Source organism: Tursiops truncatus, chromosome 10 (assembly GCF_011762595.2).
Source record: "Tursiops truncatus isolate mTurTru1 chromosome 10, mTurTru1.mat.Y, whole genome shotgun sequence".
In the NCBI taxonomy this organism is placed as follows: Eukaryota; Metazoa; Chordata; class Mammalia; order Artiodactyla; family Delphinidae; genus Tursiops; species Tursiops truncatus.
The window spans coordinates 25,156,406-25,174,305 of record NC_047043.1 but is presented as its reverse complement, the minus strand read 5'-3'; the positions used below and the strand labels follow the sequence as shown (position 1 = coordinate 25,174,305).

Genomic DNA, 17,900 nt, shown 5'->3' with positions numbered 1-17,900 from the left:
AAATCTCCCTCCCCAGGCTGGAGAAAATAGCATGCCTTGGCCCCTTACCCACGTATATTTTCCTTCATAACGCTTAGCATCAGACATACCATATATTTACATGTTTACTGTCTGCCCTCCTGCCCCCCAGGAATGCATGCTTCATAAGGGCACTTATCTGCCTTGTCCACTTCTACATTCCCAGTGTCTAGAACAGTGACTGGCAGAAGGTTGGCACTCAATATATAATTGCTGAGTAAATGAATAAATGGTTATATCCTTTTAGAGTATCTGTTTTAAGTACCTGAATTTCCTTATAGACACACACGCACACACATACAAACACACACATACTCACTCCCATTTTCTCAGAAAGGATACTGTTATGACATTGAATCAGTAAGTCCACACATTGTCTCAATGAGCTAAAGGTAAGCCCAGAATGCAGGGGAGACAAGTGGCAGAAGTGGCTCAAAAAGTAGATTCCACAGGAAGAAGGAGGGTCATGGTGAGGGCCAGTGAAGAGCAGAGACTCCATCTGCTAAACGGAGTCCTGAATCCAAGGTACCAAATCCTTGAGTTGGATTGTTGTTTTGTACTTAAACACGTGCTGGAGGAACGAGAGGGAGCGAAGAAAAAGGCCAAGACGAGTCGTTTCTGTTATCTCCATCTTAGTACAGAGATAGTGACCAATACAGATGGAGGCCACTCCTCCCCTGACCTTCTGTTCTAACATTCTCTTCAGCTTTCCTTGGCTCCTTTACCTTTGATCCTAAAGCCCGAGCCACACACCATCAATAACAGTCACAGAGTGTTTACTTGGATTCAACCTCTTAAAGTGCTCTTTCCTTTCAGCCACATTTTAGAACAACACGCCCCCGTGGGTATCCAGTTTCACCATCTATAAATTGTCCACGGCTAGAACTCTTCCCTCAGAGATTTGTGGTGGGATTTCTTGAAATGATGCTTATAGCTCCCTGGTCCTGGGTCTGACCTAGTAGACACTGAATGCAGTGGTGTAAGAGCCCTACTAGACCACCTCCTTCCAACACCCTGCTCTCCGTCGTCCTGACGTCCCTTTTCAAATATGGCGTAGAGATCACAGTCTACGGTAATCGACCCAAGAAGCAACTCTCCTTTAGTGACCTAGAGGCTTGATGCTTGAGTGGCACCAGTCTGCTCACCAGACTTCCAAAGGGCCTGCTGGCAATTCTGACCTTAATTTTCCCTTCCATTGTCATCACGATGACAAGAATAATCATTAGAAATGCAATCGTATCACGCATCCTGCTGTGAACAAGAGGGAAGAAATGTGACCTGTGGTACAGGCCACCTTCTTGAGTTCACTAGAACTTTTTCACTCACAGCCATGTGTCATTAATGTCTCAACTAATTATCTTCAACTGGTGGACCATGGGCTGGGCAATGGGTCCCACCATTATGAACAGTCAGGAAATCTGAATCTGAACCGAGATGAACCAGTGATGGAGACAGGATATTGGATCAGGTTCCTGTCCCCTCTGCTACTGACCTCTGAATGACCCTCAGTAAGTCTCACAAAATTGCTGGGCCTCGGACTACTCAGTTTCCAAATCTGTCCCACTCACTGCTGAGGGATGGTCTGTTTGCCCCTTGGCGATGTGCAGAACAGAATTGTTCGTTCGGTTGCTGAGGCTCCTTCCAGCTCTAGAACATTTGGCATCTGTATCTGCAAAGATGCAGTCAAGTGTGCATTTGACACTGATGGAGACAGGGACCTCACGTTCTCTCGCCACCACCTACCCTGCAGAGAACTTTGAATATCACCACCTACCCTGCAGGGAACTTTGAATACCACTTGAGGAAGGGATTACCTGCACAGTCAGGAATTCAAACGAGATTATGGGGAAAGCAAGGGAGCTGACATGTCTTAAGCACCTACCATATGCCAGTACCTTTAGCTATGTTGTTTGAAATGACCTTCCAAACAAGCCCAGGAGGTTGATGTCACGCTCCATATTTCAGAGCAGACAGTGAGCTGGGGGAGGCAGAGCGAGCATTAGAACCAGACCACCTGACAGAGGCACTCACGCTCTCTCCACTTTGCAAACCCTCCCAAGTAGCTTTTTCATTAATTAGGAAATTAATTTCCATTAAGTATTTCATTAATTTCATTATTTATCATAGTTACTTTTAAGGAAAAACACGTGTTAACTTAAGTAGCTTTGCCTATGGCTTGTTTATATGTGGTTTATTTTAATTTTGTTAATGTAGATATACCTCGCCTCATTCCGAAAAGGATTTGAGGCAGACTACAAGGATTAGTGGGTACATTTATAACCTGGGTTTTGTCCCTTATACCATCAAGCAAAATATTAAATACACTGAAGCAAACTGGTAGAAATCTGAAAATGTCATTTACTGACAGGAACTAATTATGACGCTAATGAAGGGAGAAAAGCTCAGCCCCAAAACATGAATGACCTGTGTTGTCAAGAATACTATAAATAGGACTAATTAGTTAATGCAGTAATCGCTCTTCCCTGCTAAAAAGCCTTTCCTCCTTACTTTATCAGTGGCAGGTACGTGTAAGAAATCTAGGGAAAGGAAGAGAGTTTGATGCGGAATTCAGCTAATTTTGGTTGATACGTGATAACCAAGGCGAAAGTTCCTTGGTGTGGAAGAACAGAAAGTTTATATACAGCAGGCTGCTTTAAAGGATAGTTATTTGAGTATGGGAGGGCAGTGGGAGGACTTTATTTCTGCACTTTATAGAGCTCAACCCCATTTCTGAAAGCTGAAATAAAGAGCAGGGCTGAAATCAGCCTTTGGCTGTGACCCTTACATTGCTTGTTATGATTGTTCATGAAAGCTGAGTATGTCCCACGAGTGACCTTGGGTAATTTTATAAAAATCAATCAACCATCATTATTGTTACTTCCCCTCCAAAATAAATAAATGAACACAACTTTTTACATGTAATCACTTCTTCCCATTAAACATCTCTTTTATTTCTTTTAAAGGGAAGTAAAAGAGACTTTTAGCAGCTAGCTAATGTTTGCAAAGTACATCAAAACCTGCTTTGGGCCAACCCTACAATTAGCCATCCTCTGTAATAACCGCAAAATGATTCTGTTGTATGTGTGTGTGTGTTTTAAAGAAAAACAAATACACAGTTCTAGCTATTTTCCCCCTTACAGAAAACATTTAGAGTATAAGTATTTTACCTTACAAGAATACTCCTCAAAAGAACTGGGTATACCTTCTATCCCAGTTTTTTCCCTCTAGTCTCTTTGGAACCCTCCCCAGCTGTGCCTTTTCCTGGCCACTCCACCAAAACTGGTCCTGTTGAGGTCACAAATGACAACCACATTGCTGAATCCAAGGCGGGATGCTCAGTGCTCACCTTTCCGGAGCAGCCAGCAGCATCTAACATACTTGTTCACTCCTTTCTTGATACTCCTTCCCCTCGCCCACCGAGCACTGTGCCCTCCTGGATGGCCTCCCACCTCCTGAGCCTTCCCTCCTGACCTCCTCTGCCTGATTCCTCCTGCTTGTCCCAACCACTGACACTTGGAATGTCACAAGACTCAGTCCCTTGATCACTTTTTTTCTCACCTTGTCTTAAAGTTTTAAACCCCATCATATGCTCATCGCTGATAACTCCCAGATTTAAATCCTTAAGGCCCACCTCCACCCTCAGCTCAAGGCTCATCGCCCCAACTGCTACTTGACATCTCCGCCTGGATGTCTCAAAGGTTTCCCAGCTTAGCACGTCCAAAAAGTGAGCTCCTCGTCTTGCCCCATAGTCCTTCCCTTTTCCATAAATGTCAACTCCATCCCCTCTTTGCTCAGTTTGAAAGTTTGAAAGTCCTTTGCTTTGTTTGAAACAGTCAGCGTTCACTCTCTCTCACACCACAACCAAAGCTCCAGGGAATTTTGTGCATTCTTCCTTCAAAATATCCCTGTGATCCAACCCCTTCTCACCACCTCCACTCCTATCACTGGGGTCTAAGTCACCCTCATCTCATCCCCAGGTAACTCTAAAAGCCTCTTAACTCAGCTCTTTTCTTCTGCCCCTGTCCCCACCCCAGGGTCTACTCTTAAAACAACAGTCACTGTGATTTGTTTAATGTAAACTTTATCACATCACCTCTCTGCCGGAAATTCTCCACCGGTTCCCAACACACACAGAGTCAAAGCCCACCAAACCCTGCAGCGCTGGCCCTTCATGGCCCCCTCTCCCTCTGCTCTCCCTGGCTCACAATCCTCTGCCTCCGTGACCCTCTTAGTCCCCTGACTCACAGTCTTTGCCCTCACTGTGTGCAAGTCCCCCCAACCACCACCAAACCACAACCCAGCTTCCTGTCCACCTTCCCTGCTGCATTTTTCTCCATGCTGCTCAGAAAATCTAACAAAAAATACAACTTGCTGACTTGATTGTTTTCCTTATGGAAATAAACTCCATAAGAGCAAGAATTGTGGTCTATTTCATTCACAGCTGCAGCCCCTGTGCCTAGAACAGTGCCAGGCATACAGGGAGCTGGGAAAGTGGTCACTAAATACGTGTGGAATAAATAGAAGTTGAAGTTACAGAAGTGAATGAGGTCTCCCTAGACGGACACGTAGAGTGAGAACACAAGAGAGACAAGACTGTCAAATAGTATTTAAAGACTAGACTCAGGAGAGGAAGTAGAAAGATTTTTGCATGTGAGTCAAAGAAACAGGTGAATTAGGAGAAGAATCAGAAGGTTGGGGTGGGTTCCTGGAAGAGCTTTAAGAACTGGGGAAACTGGTAGATGATGATGGCAAATACTTAGTGTCATTTTGAGCAGGATCTGGGGGAAAAGGGTGCAGAGCAAGAGTGTACTTGGTTAGGACATACATGCCAGGTGATGAAATGAACTCGGGGGTAGTGACTTCCATTTTAAGCAGAGGGAAAGCCAGAGATGAACGAAGGCAAGATGCAGGCAGAGATCTGATGACCCCCAATTCATTAGATCAATCTGCATCACCAAACTAGATCCTTCCTTTATTCAAAGCTTGAACCTAAATTTTCAGATGTAAGTTATCCAATTTACTTATCTATGTGGCTGAGCCTCCATTCATCTTTTTGTGTCAACTCTGAATAATTCCTTAAAAAGTTTAGCATCCTGTATTTTGTTACCTTTCCAGTAATTCCCCAGGGGGAGCCTGTGGAATTCCCTCTCCCTGGAGAATTAGAGATGATCATCCCTTCAGGACGCACGGGTCCTGCTCTGCCTGGATTGAGAAGGGCAGACTCAGTGACTACACGGAGTTGGGGCGCTGTGCTACACCCTACTGTACCTACAGCACCGTGTTGCTGTGGAGGTGGGTGTCAGGAGAAGGTGAGGAAGAGAAGGCTAGCATTCAGGGAAGGCAGCCACAGCCCGGAGCCTGCGTTCTGATGGGGATGCACAGAGCTTCCTTTGTTGGTCAGATCCGGATTAGGCTTTTGCCTGATCCACTGGAGCAGAGCCTGGAAGCTTTGAGGTGGGCTTCTCCCCGGCCAGAGAGGCGGAAAATCAATTTGGCTGGCAAATGAGATCCCCCAAGAGCTCAGTGCACACTCCATAATCTTATCCACTACCAGCTCCGGAAATAAATGCCTGGGCCCTCACATATTCATGGGGGAGGTGAGGCATAAATCAGGCTTTAAGGATTGGGGCAGAGGCAATGGACTTTCTGGCTGGCTACTAATTAATCCAGCACAGAACACCTCAGCCTAGCAACCTAGGAGTGAGCCGCACACGCACAGGCTACTGTCGCTTTACTCAACTCTATTTTCATTTCAATTAAAACAGATATCAAATGCAATTCTCCCCTTTAGCCGATGCTGCTTATGCATCCCCCTGTTCTTCCTTTAATTAAAAAACATGCTTATTGCAATATTTGCCAGAATCACTTTAATGGTATTTTAATTGTAAGGTCTCTGCCTGATTAAAAAAAGAAAACATGAAGCAGAAAGTGTTTGCAAAACTGTTCTCAGGATGCAAGAAAAGAATCACACACCGCCCCGAATGGATGCCACGTACTAATTCCTTAATTAGCCTGGCACTGCTAGTCAAGTGGGCAACGTGGAGGAGAAAACATATCGGAAATAAAATCATTGACTCAGAGCCATGAACAATAGGGAGGAATCGTTTTCATCAGCTCGTATTTCCCTTGTAGGAGAGACAACTGCATCTAACTAAAAATACCATACTCAGGACAGGGCCAGTCAATGTGGCCAGACAGATTTTTTTCCACTGTTCTTTGGGAAAAGAGTAGCTGGGGCAAAGACACATACTAATCAAACTATCAAAAATTAAATACAAAGAAAACATATTAAAAGCAGCAAGGGAAAAATAACACACAAGGGAATCCCCATAAAGTTAACAGCTGATCTTTCAGCAGAAACTCTGCAAGCCAGAATAGAGTGGCAGGACATATTTAAAGTGATGAAGGAGAAAAACCCACAACCAAGATTACTCTACCCAGCAAGGATCTCATTCAGATTTGATGGAGAAATTAAAACCTTTACAGACAAGCAAAAGCTGAGAGAGTTCAGCACCATCAAACCAGCTTTACAACAAATACTAAAGGAACTTCTCTAGGCAAGAAACACAAGAGAAGGAAAAGACCTACAATAACGAACACAAAACAATTAAGAAAATGGGAATAGGAACATATATAGCGATAATTACCTTAAATGTAAATGGATTAAATGCTCCCAGCAAAAGACACAGACTGGCTGAATGTATACAAAAACAAGACCCACATATATGCTGTCTACAAGAGACCCACTTCAGACCTAGGGACACATACAGACTGAAAGTGAGGGGATGGAAAAAGAGATTCCATGCAAATGTAAATCAGAAGAAAGCTGGAGTAGCAATTCTCATATCAGACAAAATAGACTTTAAAATAAAGACTATTACAAGAGACAAAGAAGGACACTACATAATGATCAAGGGATCAATCGAAGAAGAAGACATAACAATTGTAAATATTTATGCACCCAACATAGGAGCACCTCACTACATTAAGGCAAATACTAACAGCCATAAAAGGGGAAATCGACAGTAACAAAATCACAATAGGGGACTTTAACACCCCACTTTCACCAATGGACAGATCATCCAAAATGAAAATAAATAAGGAAACACAAGCTTTAAATGATACATTAAACAAGATGGACTTAATTGATATTTATAGGACATTCCATCCAAAAACAACAGAATACACAATTTTCTCAAGTGCTCATGGAACATTCTCCAGGATAGATCATATCTTGGGTCATAAATCTAGCCTTGGTAAATTTAAGAAAATTGAAATCGTATCAAGTATCTTTTCCGACCACAACGCTATGAAACTAGCTACCAACTACAGGAAAACATCTGTCAAAAACACAAACACATGGAAGTTAAACACTACACTACTTAATAATGAAGTGATCACTGAAGAAATCAAAGAGGAAATCAAAAAATACCTAGAAACAAATGACAATAGAGACACGATGACCCAAAATCTATGGCATGCAGCAAAAGCAGTTCTAAGAGGGAAGTTTATAGCAATACAATCCTACCTTAACAAACAGGAAACATCTCAAATAAACAACCTCACCTTGCACGTAAAGCAATTAGAGAAAGCAGAACAAAAAAACCCCAAAGTTAGTAGAAGGAAAGAAATCATAAAGATCAGATCAGAAATAAATGAAAAAGAAATGAAGGAAACAATAGCAAAGATCAATAAAACTAAAAGCTGCTTCTTTGAGAAGATAAACAAAATTGATAAACCATTAGCCAGACTCATCAAGAAAAAAAGGGAGAAGACTCAAATCAGCAGAATCAGAAATGAAAAAGGAGAAGTAACAACTGACACTGCAAAAATACAAAGGATCATGAGAGATTACTACAAGCAACTCTATGCCAATAAAATGGACAACCTGGAAGAAATGGACAAATTCTTAGAAATGCACAACCTGCTGAGACTGAACCAGGAAGAAATAGAAAATATGAACAAACCAATCACAAGCACTGAAATTGAAACTGTGATTAAAAATCTTCCAACAAACAAAATCCCAGGAGCAGATGGCTTCACAGGCGAATTCTAACAAACATTTAGAGAAGAGCTAACACCTATCCTTCTCAAACTCTTCCAAAATATAGCAGAGGGAGGAACACTCCCAAACTCATTCTACGAGGCCACCATCACCCTGATACCAAAATCAGACAAAGATGTCACAAAGAAAGAAAACTACAGGCCAGTATCACTGATGAACCTAGATGCAAAAATCCTCAACAAAATACTAGCAAACAGAATCCAACAGCACATTAAACGGATCATACATCATGATCAAGTGGGGCTTATTCCAGGAATGCAAGGATTCTTCAATATACGCAAATCAATCAATGTGATACGCCATATTATGAAAATGAAGGAGAAAAACCATATGATCATCTCAATAGATGCAGAGAAAGCTTTCGACAAAATTCAACACCCATTTATGGGTTATGGGGTTATGATAAAAACCCTGCAGAAATTAGACATAGAGGGAACTTTCCTCAACATAATAAAGGCCATATATGACAAACCCACAGCCAACATTGTCCTCAATGGTGAAAAACTGAAACCATTTCCACTAAGATCAGGAACAAGACAAGGTTGCCCACTCTCACCACTCTTATTCAACATAGTTTTGGAAGTTTTAACCACAGCAATCCGAGAAGAAAAAGAAATAAAAGGAATCCAAATTGGAAAAGAGGAAGTAAAGCTGTCACTGTTTGCAGATGACATGATACTATACATAGAGAATCCTAAAGATGCTACCAGAAAACTACTAGAGCTAATCAAAGAATTTGGTAAAGCAGCAGGATACAAAATTAATGCACAGAAATCTCTGGCATTCTTATACACTAATGATGAAAAATCTGAAAGTGAAATTAAGAAAACACTCCCATTTACCACTGCAACAAAAAGAATAAAATATCTAGGAATAAACCTACCTAAGGAGACAAAAGACCTGTATGCAGAAAATTATAAGACACTGTTGAAAGAAATTAAAAATGACACAAATAGATGGAGAGATATACCATGTTCTTGAATTGGAAGAATCAACACTGTGAAAATGACTCTACTACCCAAAGCAATCTACAGATTCAATGCAATCCCTATCAAACTACCAATGGCATTTTTCACAGAACTAGAACAAAAAATTTCACAATTTGTATGGAAACACAAAAGACCCCAAACAGCCAAAGCAATATTCAGAAAGAAAAACGGAGCTGGAGGAATCAGGCTCCCTGACTTCAGACCATACTACAAACCTACAGTAATCAAGATAGTATGGTATTGGCAGAAAAACAGAAATATAGATCAATGGAACAGGATAGAAAGCCCAGAGATAAACCCACACATATATGGTCACCTTATCTTTGATAAAGGAGGCAAGAATATACAAGGGAGAAAAGACAGCCTCTTCAATAAATGGTGCTGGGAAAACTGGACAGCAACATGTAAAAGAAAGAAATTAAAACACTCCCTAACACCATACACAAAAATAAACTCAAAATGGATTAAAGACCTAAATGTAAGGCCAGACACTATCAAACTCTTAGAGGAAAACATAGGCAGAACACTCTACGACATAAATCACAGCAAGATCCTTTTTCACCCACCTCCTAGAGAAATGGAAATAAAAACAAAAATAAACAAATGGGACCTAATGAAACTTCAAAGTTTTTGCACAGCAAAGGAAACCATAAACAAGACGAAAAGACAACCCTCAGAATGGGAGAAAATATTTGCAAACGAAGCAACTGACAAAGGATTAATCTCCAAAATATACAAGCAGCTCATGCAGCTCAATACCAAAAAAACAAACAACCCAATCCAAAAATGGGCAGAAGACCTAAATAGACATTTCTCCAAAGAAGATAAACAGATTGCCAAGGAACACATGAAAGGATGCTCAACATCACTAATCATTAGAGAAATGCAAATCAAAACTACAATGAGGTATCACCTCACACCAGTCAGAATGGCCATCATCAAAAAATCTACAAACAAGAAATGCTGGAGAGGGTGTGTAGAAAAGGGAACCCTCTTGCACTGTTGGTGCAGCAGTTGGTGGGAATGTAAATTGATACAGCCACTACAGAGAACAGTATGGAGGTTCCTTAAAAAACTACAAATAGAACTACCATATGACCCAGCAATCCCACTACTGGGCATATACACTGAAAAAAACATAATTCAAAAAGAGTCATGTACCGCAATGTTCATTGAAGCACTATTTACAATAGCCAGGACATGGAAGCAACCTAAGTGTCCATCATTGGATGAATGGATAAAGAAGATGTGGCACATGTATACAATGGAATATTACTCAGCCATAAAAAGAAACGAAATTGAGTTATTTGTAGTGAGGTGGATGGACCTAGAGTCTGTCATGCACAGTGAAGTAAGTCAGAAAGAGAAAAACAAATACCATATGCTAACACATATATATGGAATTTAAGAAAAAAAAAAAGGGTCATGAAGAACCTAGGGGTAAGTTGGGAATAAAGACACAGACCTACTAGAGAATGGACTTGAGGATATGGGGAGGGGGAAGGGTAAGTTGTGACAAAGTGAGAGAGTGGCATGGACATATATACATTACCAAACGTAAAATAGATAGCTAGTGGGAAGCAGCCACATAGCACAGGGAGATCAGCTCAGTGCTTTGTGACCACCTAGAGGGGTGCGATAGGGAGAGTGGGAGGGAGGGAGACGCAAGAGGGAAGAGATATGGGAACATATGTATATGTATAACTGATTCACTTTGTTATAAGGCAGAAACTAACACACCATTGTAAAGCCATTATACTCCAATAAAGATGTTTAAAAAAAAAAAAGAGAGAGAGAGAGTAGCTGGGCCAGCTTAATTGGTTTCCAGTCCTGACAATCCTATATGGTTCCCTCTATTGTTTTAGGCCAGTAGTTCTCAAACTTGAGTCCATCAGAATCACCCAGAGGTCTTAAAACACAGATTGGTGGACCTTGCCCCCTCATAGTACATTTGCTATGGGGCCCAAAAATGTGCATTTCTAGCAAGCTCCCAGACAATGCTCTTGCTACTGATCAGGGAGCACACTTTGAGAACCACTGCTCTAGGTAAATGAAGCTTGTTCTAGATGTCCATAGTCCATAGTCTAAAACAGGTTGAAAAATACAAAGCTGGGTGCAGATTAATTCACTTTGTCATTCAACTAACATTTGCTGTTATTTCCAAGCCCTTCTGCTAGGTGCCATAATAAAAATGTTAAAAATACACTTTCAGAAGGTCACAGTGAAGTTTAGTTGCTCCAGGTGAATAGAAATACCCTGGTTTTAGTGAACTGGCCAACTTTACAGATAACCAAGAAAGAAGATAATGGTGATGACTCAGCCCTTTACTTTTTCTATAAACATAAAACTCATGAAGTTAACCTTATCAATGAATTAACTCTATGCTAATTACAAAGTATAAACATATTTGTGGAAGAGAAACACTTAAAGGAATTCAAAACACTGAGATGTAAATAAATGCCTTTTATTATAGCTACTGTTGTCAGTTACTACTTAACTAAACCTTGATTTCCTTTCTACCTCAAGAAAATCAAAACTTCCTTTTGCCAACAAAGTTTGTGATATTTAAGTTCTGAAGCCCCTCAGCTGTTCCATGGATTCTTAGAAAGTCACTTAAGGCGTCAGAAAGAAAGGAGAAAACAGGGGGGAAGAAACTGTCTTCTCCAGGCAGGTAAAAATCTCCGTAACTACCAAGTTACCCACTGATTCAAATAATCTCCTTCTTTCTCTGTATCAAAGGTCAATTAGCATTGATCCAATCACACTTTTTTACCAGCCCTGCAACCTGATACGTTTCTCTGAGCAATCTGTTATTTAAAAGGTTCCAAATATAATTATTCTCTGAGTATTGTAACCATGATTCAGCTACAACATCATAATTTTAGAAATGAACAATAATAGTCGTTCATAGTACTTATTTAAAAAATGAGCATACATCCTACCTTTACTTGACCCCCAGGAATATTACAGTACATGGGAAATGATAATAATGAAAAGCTGTCTTCAGTATATTTCAGTCTGCACAAGAATCCCAGATACATAAGCATCCCAGATTTCTAACTTCACTCCCAGTCTGGATAAACAGGATGTGAGAATCATTAATCAACAAATGAGGTAGAGAGGTAAGGAGAGACCAAGTCCTGAAGGACACTGTAAGCCATATCATGGTGTTTAGACTTGATGTTAAAGGCTAACAGAAAGTCCCAGAAGGGTTTTAAGGAAGGATGTTTGAAATATTTATCTTTTGTTACTGAAAATATTGTAGCTTCTGTGGTAGGAAAGGACTGGTCCCTTTCAATAGCATTTTTCATGTTACAACATCCAAGTTGTCAAGACATAAACTGTAAATTGTTTAATATCTATCTATCTGTCTGTCTGCCCATCTACTGAAAGCAAGTCCTTTCTCATAGCAGTGGCTTATCTTTCATTTAAGGCTAATCAAGTATGTCTGGGACTGTTCTCTGGAGGTAAATATTGTAAGTCATTGTCTGACTGGGAAAAATAAGGGGTTTCAGAGCCAAGTGTCCCCCCACATTAAAAAGCCTTTGTCTCTGATCTCCTGATACACAAATAGTAAATGAAATTGGTCACTGTCTGGACTAATCCACTAACATTTGAGGATACCAGGAAGGACTCTGATTACAGAGAAATTCACAACCAACATTAATCTGCCTCTTCCGGTCAGAAATTCAGTCATTCAACAATTATTTGAGTACCTACTATGTGCCTGGAAATATAATGATCCTGGCAATACAAAGGTGAGCAAAAACAGACCTGGCTCCTGCTTTCTTCAGCTTACTTGCCTAGATTGCACATTGCCAAAAGGTAAAGGGCAGAAAAAACACACCCTAATATTAAATTTGTAAAGAATTAACATAAAAGCAATTCATATAAAAGTTATATGATTTGTATATGAATGATATTAAAGTTCTTAGCCTATGAAAAATTCTATCAATGATCTACTTAGCTTTGGATATAAGCAAGGTCCCCACTCATAAAATAAGTAACACCAATTTGTCACCAAGAAAAGACTGACACCTAGAGATGCACAAAATTAAGGGAGTTAAGGGTAGATTTCACAAAACTCAGGTAAATGTTTTCTGGTGCTGACTTCTCCATCTGGCTTCCACTTAAGATCACTGCACAGCCCAGGCCCTTCTCAGCACCATGCTTGAAACTATGGGAAGGAAGTTTACCAATTCCTTTACCACACTTCCCTCTCAGGGCTACAGATGAACAACATTAACAGCCGGTAGACATTTACACAAGCCACTCTCCTCCTGTAAAGGGAGGAAGTCACCACCATTTCCATTTTGTGCACTGATTTGAGGCCCAGATCCTTACCCAAAGCCACAGGAAAGTCCATGGGTGCCTCATATTTGAACTCAGGCCCTCTGTTTGCTGACCCAGCCCCAATCAGACAACCTTGTCACCTTGTCTGTACATAATCATCCCATTTCCTGCCTTGAAGGGTAGCTTTTAGCTGGAAGAAGAGTCAATTCACTCAATCTCCTTTTGCAGCCAACTTGCACATAAGTTGTTTTAAACTTACCCATTTGAAACAAATTTTGTCAGTTCACAAAACCCTCCCATGTTGACCAAGACATTCTATAGTTAGGAGAGGAAGAAAAAAAAATATTAACAGGGTATTGCATTTGTATCCAATGCCTTCAGATGGATTTCCTTTAAATCCAAGCTGCTCTCAGTGAAGTCTTAAAACTGCAGACACGGGGTAACCTGCCCCGTAACTCCCAGGGTCCTGATGCATGCACAGAGAGACCACACAGGATGTCCCAGGAAGCCCTGTTTCACAGCATTCCCAGATCACTGCATTGTAAAGCATTATCTGAAGCATGCACCTACTGAAACTGAGGTCAGTTTGGTTCTAATTAGAAGGAACCAAGTGTACAAACCCTGGGATAAAAAGGCTGTGCTGGATACAGCACTTAATACCTCACTCCGAAATCCTCAAACCCTTGACTAAGATGAAGAAACCGTAGGAGACACACAGATGGCCAACAGGCACATGAAAAAATATTCAGCATCACTAATAATCAGGGAAATGTGAATCAAAACCACAATGAGATAATCACATCACACCTGTTAGAGAGGCTATTATCAAAAAGACAACAAATAACAAGAGCTGGCGAGGATGTGGGAAAAACGGGAACTCTCCTACACTGTTGGTGGGAATCTTAAGTTGGTGCAGCCACTGTGGAAAAGAGTATAGAAGTTCCTCAAAAAACTAAAAATAGAACTACCATATGATCCAGCAATTCCATTTCTGGGTATTTATCTGAAGAAAACAAAAACACTACTTCAAAAAGATATATGCACCCCTATGTTCATTGTAGTATTACTTACAATAGCCAAGGCATGGAAACAACCTAGTGAATGGATAATTAAAATGTGGTGTATATATACGTGTGTATGTGTATACACACACACACACACACACACACACACACACACTGGAATATTGTTTAGTGATAAAATAGAATGAAATCTTTCCATTGCAACAGGGATGAAACTTGAGGGCATAAGACTAAGTGAAATAAGTCAGAAAAAGATAAATGCCATTTGATCTCACTTATATGTGGAAGATAAAGAAAAGAACAAAACAAAGAAACAAATAAAAAACAGACAAATCTAGCTCACAGATATTGAGACCAGATTGGTGGTTGACTGACATGGGTGGATGAGGGGTAGGCGAAATGGGTGAAGGGCGTCAAAAGGTACATACTTCTAGTTATAAAATGAACATGTCCTGGAGATGTGATGTACAGCATGGTGACTACAGCTAATAATACTGTATTGTATATTTGAAAGTAGCTAAGAGAGTGGATCTTGCAAGTTCCCAACACAAAGAAAAAAAATTTTGTACCTATCTATGGTGACTATTGTGGTGATTATTTTGCAATATATACAAATACCAAAACAGTATGTTATACACCTGAAATTTATATAATATGTCATTTATACCACAATAAAATTTTTTTTAATTTTTAAAAAAGAAACTCTACAATGAACCCAGTAGTTGGTCAAAAAAGATGGCTCATCTCAATAAACCAAGAATATGCATTGCTAGACTATAGAAATCACCAGTATAATAGACTAAAAAGATCTGAGTGTCCTCAGAACTGTGAAATAAAAGAAAGAGTTTGAAGAAAACGAGACCACATTCCCAACTGCAGCAGAAAAACACACTTCCAGAGTCAAAATACCAAGGAGAATGAAGGCAACCTCATGGATAACTCTGCTACTTCCACCTCTGTATCCTTCCCTCTCTTGCTGTAGAAAAACACTTCAATATGCATTCTGAAGATAACAGAGGCAGAAGCCATCTGAGGTCTTTATTGCCCAGCTAATTCTTTGAGTAATCCAGTTTGCTTTGTATATAGAAACAGCCACTAGCTGTAAATAAAATTGCAACTTAGGCCTGACATGCAGCCATCTCTTCTGTTATCCCCTTCAATCCAAAAGAAACAACAACTAACATGAACTGAATGCTTGTGCTGGGCCAGACCCTGTACTAAGGGCTTTAGAAACATTCTTTCATTTAGTACCCAGAACATCCATAAGCGTTGGGTGATACATTGCAGTATGGCTACACAATAGCAAACAGTAAACGTTAGCAATTGCTGTCCCTGCTGCTATTACTAAAACAGGCCTTACTCTAAAGAGGAGAAACTTGAGGCTTACAAAGGCTGTGCAACTTGCCCAAGGTCACAAAGCCGGTAAGAAGCAGAGCCCAGATTCAGACTCAGTTCTTTCTGGCTCAAAAGCCTGCCAAGCATTTAACTGCTTTGGTATACACCAGTAGACCAAGAAATAGAAAATCACATGAAAGGAAGCCAGTGCACTATTAAACAGCACAAGTTTCTGCTCAAGCCTTGTAAAATGAAGGCACTGTAAGTAATAAGAAACTACAAAATGTCTTCCTCTTGAAAGCCCAATGCCAAGGGAAGAGGGGTTTCTAGAGTTCATCCTCCCCTAATTGACCCTTTATTAGTCATCAGCTCTAGACCACTTCACATCAAGCTGCTTGACCACCAGGACAGAGAGTCACTGCTTCATTCAGAAAATATGGATGCTGCCCCAGCTACAGACCACAAGCCCAAGATCCTTGCCCAGAATCCATAATAGTGTACACAAGAGGGTAACGTTCTGTCTCTGTTATTATGGCTCATCATAATTACCTGGAATAAAATGATAAATTCAGCGATGCCTATGGCCGTTGGGCATCTTAACATAAAAGAATGAAAAATATAATTAACTAAATCAAGGCAATATGCCTATTTCCATCCCAGCTCATTAGTATTAATTGATGGGGTTAATTCTCTTTTGTGTTTAACAGTACCTCCTAAAAAATAATTAAAAAAAAAAAGGGGGAGAAGAAGGAATGGAGGGAAGAAATCGAAATGGTAAGTAGACAAAAGTTCTAGGCCTTTTGCTAATTAAGATGAAATCATAAGAGATATAGCTGAAGCTCTTATCAGCGTCACAAAATAGTGTGCCATTTTTTCCAAAAAGTTCAGGAATCAGTACATACAGCAGCATAAATAATGGTGAAAACTTAGTCTTTGGGTGCCATTTCTCAATTGCCTCAAAGAAATTTATAATCCTCCTTTCTACTATAAGTTTTACTTGTAAGAAAAAAAAGTGTGTTCTATTTTATAAACATAAGGAAGGCCCAGAGAGTTCAGAACTCTCAAGGGCCATATGTAGAACTGTTGGTTTTCCTGATGGAGGAGCCTGGTCCCTGTATATATTGGGATTCTGGTTTCCATGAATGGAAAAACTATGGAGGATGCAATATCTTCATAAAGTAGTTCCAAATGTAGTTCCTAGGTGATCTAGTTTCACTTCTATTTAGCACTAATCCTTTCAAAGTGTGTACATACTTCATGTGGAATGTTTTCTTCATAATACTGTGGAAATGGCTGAGAAAGTACTTCCACTATAATACTTTATATCTTGTTCGTTAAAATCTTTTTATCTTTTTTTTTTTTTTGCGGTACACAGGCCTCTCGCCACTGTGCCCTCTCCCGTTGCGGAGCACAGGCTCCGGACGCGTAGGCCCAGTGGCCATGGCTCACAGGCCCAGCCGCTCCACGGCATGCAGGATTCTCCCAGACCGGGGCACGAACCTGCGTCCCCCGCAGGCGGACTCTCAACTACTGCGCCACCAGGGAAGCCCCGTTAAAATCTTTTGAATAAATTATTTTTTGGCTTGAAATTTTTCATGACTTGTTTCATCCCATAGATGGTATCAAAAAATAAAGAAAATTTCACACAGCTATTTTTCTGATACCATGAATAGGTATGAAAAAGACAGACAGTAACAGATACTCAGAGAGTGAATTGCTGTTATTGATGATGATGATAACAATTCAATCTTATACTTGAATAGATTTTTATTGTCCTTCAAGTATCTTCACACCTATTATACACCAAGAGAAGACATTAGAGGTTGAGAGCTACACCATATCAACCAGATAGTTGAGAGCTGGGGTTCTTCCCCAGTGAAAGCCTTCTTCATATGTCTTTTAGAAACAAACAAACAAAAAATAACTTAGCAATGGATTTTATATTTCTAACTCATAAAGATATACTTTTTTATGTAGATGTGTAGATGTGTATACATGTGTATGTATGTGAATATATGTAAATTTATGTATTTATGTGTGTACATACGTATATAGATAGATATCAGTGAGCACAACTAAGGACAGTAAAAGCAAATTAGTTGAGAAAAGTGATATTTAAGAGAGGAAGAACTTCAAAATTATACTTCTTAAATTTCATCTGGGATCTGAATTCTGCAC

General features: G+C 40.1%; 1 protein-coding gene across 1 annotated transcript in view; it reads right to left on the bottom strand.

Annotated features, from left to right (window-relative positions):
• The window catches only part of PKHD1 (PKHD1 ciliary IPT domain containing fibrocystin/polyductin), a 424,868-nt gene that overhangs the window by 269,535 nt on the left and 137,433 nt on the right, over positions 1-17,900 (bottom strand). The gene's annotated exons all lie outside the window — the stretch shown is intronic.